We start from the raw sequence: 5862 nt of genomic DNA on the forward strand, positions 1-5862 counted from the left end.
GTCATCGCCATCGTCATCCTCTTCCTCCTTATTGCTCCCCGATGAGCCAAGGGAAAGACGTTATTAAAGAAAAGAAGAGCCTTTTGGCTCCCAAGGTGAGATCTGCAGCGAAAGCGTGAGTCAATTCCTTTGGTTTCCCAGATCATTTTTCTAAATCATTCATTTGGCAGACTTCTCTAGGGCCCCACCCACATTTCCCAACAGCATCTCTCCCCCTCCTTCTCTTTTCTCCTTCTCCCTCCTCCCCGCCTCCTTCCTAGGATGCTCCTGGTGGGATTCCAGAGCCCAGGGCTGGGGTGGGGGGGTGAGCCTCTCTCCCCACTCCACCCCCAGGGCTTCAGGGCTATAGGACCCTCTAAAATGGTTTTTCTACACCTCCTCCAGGTCCTGAAGACACCCTCAGCCTTATAAGTCTCTGCATCCCTCCTCTGGTCCTTCCATTGCTTGCTGTCACACCCTTGGCCCTGCTCTGCCTCAAATCTCTAGGTTTAGCCAAAACATGCATCTGCCTACAATAAATACTCTCAAAAGTCCATCTCTCAGACTGTGTGGAGAATAGTAGCAAGAATATTGGAGTGGGGGAAGGATTGGGGGATAGCTAGGTGGCTTAGTGGATTGAGAGTCAGACCTAGAGATGGGTTCAAATCTGGCCTCAGATGCTTCCTCGATGAGTGACCCTGGGCAAGTCACTTCACCCCTGTTGTCTGGCCCTTCCTGCCCCTATATTGACTCTGAGACAGAAGGTAAGATTTTTTCTTTTCTTTTTTTTTAAATGATTTTCTTCATCTGCAAAATAGGAGATAGAAAATCTATCCTAATTAGTTTACAGCAATTATAAGGTTAAAATGAGAGAAAATGAAATGAGATTGGTGGAATTCATGTGCTTTGAAATATATAAAGTAATATGGAATGACAGGGCTTAGTCCTGCCTCTGGTCCATACTAGCTGAGGGTTTCTTGGCAAGTTCTTTAACCTTTCATGCAGCTAATGTAGAAATGGGCCTAGAGTCAGGAAGATGGAAGCTCAAATCCAGTCTCAGACACTTTTAAACTACATGACTTTGGGCAAGTCACTGAACCTCTATTTGTTCCCGTTTCCTCAACTGTAAAATGGGAATAATAATAGCACCTACCTCAAAGCGTTGTTTTGAGGCTCAAATGAAACTGTTTTTTAAATTACTTATTTAATTAATTAATTAATTTAGAATATTTTTCCATGGTTACATGATTTATGTCCCCCCTCCATAGCCAATGAGCAAGGTTTTACATGTGTCATTGATCAAGACTCATTTCCCTATTATTGATACTTGCACTAGTGTGATCATTCAGAGTCCACATCCCCAATCATATCCCCATCGACCATGTGATCAAGCAGTTGTTTTTCTTTTGCATTTCCACTCCCACAGTTCTTCCTCTGGATGTGGATAGTGTTCTTTCTCACAAGTCCTCCAGAATTGTCCTGCATCAGATGAAACTGTTTTTAAAAATTTTATCTTTATTATATTCCAATAACAATTTTACACGTAAGTTTTCCATGTTCTTTCCCTCCATCTTCCCTCCCTGCTCCTGAAGCTGACAAACAATTTCATTTGTGTTTATTTGTGTATTATCACTTAAAACCGACTTCCATATTATTCTTTTTTGTAAGAGAGTAATCTTGTAAAAACCCCAAACCCAAATCCTATACCCAAATAAACAAGTGATAAATAATATGTTTTCATTTGCATTTCTACTCCCACAGTGAAACTATTTTGTAAAGGCACACAGTAGGTGCTATATAAATGCTTATTCTTCCTCCTCCCTCCCCTGTCTACCTATTTATGCATCTATCTATCTAATTCCGATCCCATGAAGCATCACTATAGGCATAGCCCATATAATGCTGCCTGACCACTATCCCACTTTGTAATAGCATAATTATTACACTATGGCCAAACCCTTCCTGAAACTTGCAGGACCCCTTCTTCTTATTATTGCAGTTGCGCCAACTGATCTTTATAGTTCCTGTAATGCTGCACATCTCTCCAATAACATTGTTTTGCTTAAGATAATGCTTTCTTAGGACTAGTAATTGGCATTAAGTTGGATAGACTTAAATTCTCCATCAATCTACTCCAAGCATTTATTAAGCTTCTCCTGTTTCCAACCCTGTACTAGGCACCAAGCAGATGGAAAAATCAACACGAGAATCAGAATATATTGCATTTGGGGGCAGCTATGTAGCACAGTGGATATAGCACTAGGCTTGGGGTCAGTAGGATCTGGGTTCAAATGTGACCTTACAGATTTCTTAGCTATGTGACCCTGGACAAATCATTCAATCCCTATTATCTAGCCCTTGTCACTCTTCCATCTTAGAATTCATACCAAGACAGAAGGTGGCAAAGGTTTTTATTCCAAAGGACACATGATCAAAAATGCCATCTACTTTCAGAGAAAAAGAACATGATCTGAATCCAAATCAAAACATACTTTTTTCACTTTCTTAATTTTTTTTCTATTTGAGTTTCCTTCCACAAAAGGATTAATAGAGAAAAATGTTTTACATGGTTATAGGTATAAAATCTATATGGGATTGTTTACCATCTGAAAGGGAGTTGTAGGGTCGTGGGGGAGGGAAGGAAGGAGAGAATTCGAGAATCAATATTCTTTGGAAAACATTGGAAATGTTTTCTATATATTTGGAGAAAAATTAAATTAACTTTTTAAAGTTTTTTATCTTAAATTTTATTTGTATTGTTATGCAAAACCCACTTTTAAGGGGAAAAAACCCAGAACCCAGAATATATTTCATTTTCCTCTAGGCTACCTATGCATTTTCATCTGGACTCATTGCCTAATTTCTTTGATGGTCACTTTACTTACATTTAGGGCCCAGGCATCTGGCTTTATCTTTCTGGTTGTACTAGGTAGCAGCAGCTTTAGAAGCCAATCTATTCAACTGTGAAAGATTTAGCTACTTTCAACAATAAATGATCCAGAACAATTCTGAAGGCCCTATGACAAAGAATGCTCTCCACCGCCAGAGAAAGAACTGATAGAGTAGGAATGCAGGTTTTATTTGGGGGTTTTGGTTTTATATGAGTATTCCCTTATAATAATTACCAACATGGAAGTATGTTTTGCACAATCATACATATATAACCCAGATCAAATTGGTTATCATCGGGGGAGCAAGGAAGGAAGAGAGAAAGGGAGATAACTTGGAACTTATGAGTTCAGAAAACATATATTGAAAATGTTTTTTACATGCAATTGAGAAAATCAATTTTTTTAAAAAAGAAGCTAATCTGGAAACTATCAAGTTTTTTAAAAAAAATATTTGAAAACAATAAGGAATCAGTAGAGGAGATAAAAGGACAATTCTGTTACTCTCTTGTTAAATTTAATATACCTTAAAAAAAATACAGGGGGCAGCTGGGTAGGTCAGTGGATTAGGAACCAGGCCTAGAGAGGGGAGGTCCTAGGTTCAAATCTGACCTCAGACACTTCCCAGCTGCGTGACCCTGGGCAAGTCCTTGACACCTATTGCCTAGCCCTGACCACTCTTCTGCTTTGGAACCAATACACAGTATTGATTCTAAGATGGAAGGTAAGGATTTTTTTTTTTCAAGTGCATATAACCATGTCTTTGGTTACACATCCTCTTTTATGGTTCTTCTTTGTCGATTGTAATGATTATGTAAACTGTTATGTTCATCATAAAAACTAAAATAAAAAATTTAGCAAGCTACTTTCTATCTCTGTGCCTCAGCTGACATCAATGATGAGGGCTTGGTTGTTCCCTTTGAAATTGTGGAACAGAGGTCAGGCCAGAAGAGCAAAGGTTTAATTTTGTCTTCTGACCCATCAGGGAAGAAGACGACCACAGATGGAGGGCCCTCAGTCCTATCTTGCCACATCTTCTGCCACTTTATCCCAAGGTCCCCTACATCTTTTAATTTAAACCCTTACTTTCTGACTTAGAATCACCATTAAGTATTGGTTCTAAGACACATACAGGGGGTGGGAGGGAGGAAAAGAAAATGATCTTTGTCTTTAATGAATAATGCATGGAAATGATCAAATAAAATACTATAAATTTAAAAAAAAATTGGTTCTAAGGCAGGGTTTAAAAAACAAAAAAGCAAAGAAGAGGTCAGGCCAAACTAACCCGTCGCATCCTTCATTGATAAAGGCTGGCAGGACGGGGGAGCGGCGCCTGGCGAGCTCTCTATCACTGGAAATTTTTCCACAGAGGCTGTGACTGAGTATTGGAGACATAAACGGGTTCCTGCATTAGAAATGAGAGTTGATGGGAATAATCTTTGAAATTCCTCATGGAAAGGGTTTGTCATTAAGCAATAAGTGAACGAATGAAGGAAACCGAGTGCGTATTAGGTGCTTACAGCGTGCCAGGTATCTGCATGGTTTGAAGTCACTTTCTCTGTCGACACCATTTCTGATGTTAACTGGGGCATAGAGGAGACGAGACTCAATTCCACCAAGGTCTCCGCGAGCCAAAGAGCTGTAGAATTTCCCATCTATGAGACTTGGGAGAATTTTTCATGGTAATTTTGTTCTGCCTTTAGTCGTTTGGAAAGCCAGCGAAATGATATTTTTTGAAAATATTTCCATCTAATCGGGGTAAAATGACACCATCCATTTGAAACATCTGTGCAGTGTGTGTTACAGCTGATGTAACAAATCCATCTAGAGCACACTGTACTGTTTGTCTGGGTGGGAAAGGCTCCAAGATGCAATCTGCAATGGGGGCCGCCTGATGGTCCAAAGGAACTGCCACATTTTAAGTACATCTTGCATACTTTGCATTCTCTTTTTTCTTCCTCCTTCACCATTCTCAGAAACCGATCCTTGCAACATCTAAAGACCTCTCCATGCCTTGAATGGACACAGACAATACCCCAGTCAGACGGGACCATGATAAGGATTCATTTATTCAACAAACATTAATAAACGTAGCTCTAGTGTAAGCACTGGGGGAAACATGATGTTCATCTTATTTGGGGTATTTGCCCCCTCTCCTCTCTGTCTATCAGAGTCCCATCTATACTTAAAGGTCCAGTTTAAGGCTCTACTTTCCTGATTCCATGATCATAGTAACCTGCTTCAAACTCACTTATTATCTGCATGTCCTTGAACAGGTCCTTTTACTTTTCTGAGCCTCCATTCCCCCATATGTAAAAATGAGGAAGCTGATCTAGATGATTTCTAAGTTCTGATTCTATGATACAAAAAATCTTCCTCTGCTCTCAAATTTTATGGGACTCAAATCAATCCTGCAGGGAAGGAAGGACGGAAGGGAGGAAGAATGGAAGGGAGAAAGGAAAGAAGGGAGGAAGGAAAGAAGGAAGGAAGGGAGGAAGGAAGGAAGGAAGAAAGGGAGGAAGGAAGAAAGGGAGGAAGGAAGAATAGAAGGAAGGCAAGAAGAAAGGAAGAATGGAAGGAAGGAAGGAAGGAAGGAAGGAAGGAAGGAAGGAAGGAAGGAAGGAAGAATGGAAGGAAGGAAGGAAGAATGGAAGAATGGAAGGAAGGAAAGAAGAATGGAAGGAAGGAAGGAAGGAAGGAAGGAAGGAAGGAAGGAAGGAAGGAAGGAAGGAAGGAAGGAAGAATGGAAGGAAGGAAGGAAGGAAGGAAGGAAGGAAGGAAGGAAGGAAGGAAGGAAGGAAGAATGGAAGGAAGGAAGGAAGGAAGGAAGGAAGGAAGGAAGGAAGGAAGGAAGGAAGGAAGGAAGAAACTACAAGCCCCTAAAAGGCAGGGACTGTTCTTATTCTTGTTTCCATCTCAGTATCTTATAAAGGACTCAGTGTGCCATGCTTTCTTTTAGCTAACCTTGCTGAGGGTGGAGTTCCTGAGAGATTGA

This window comes from Monodelphis domestica, chromosome 7 (assembly GCF_027887165.1).
Source record: "Monodelphis domestica isolate mMonDom1 chromosome 7, mMonDom1.pri, whole genome shotgun sequence".
Classification (NCBI taxonomy): domain Eukaryota; kingdom Metazoa; phylum Chordata; class Mammalia; order Didelphimorphia; family Didelphidae; genus Monodelphis; species Monodelphis domestica.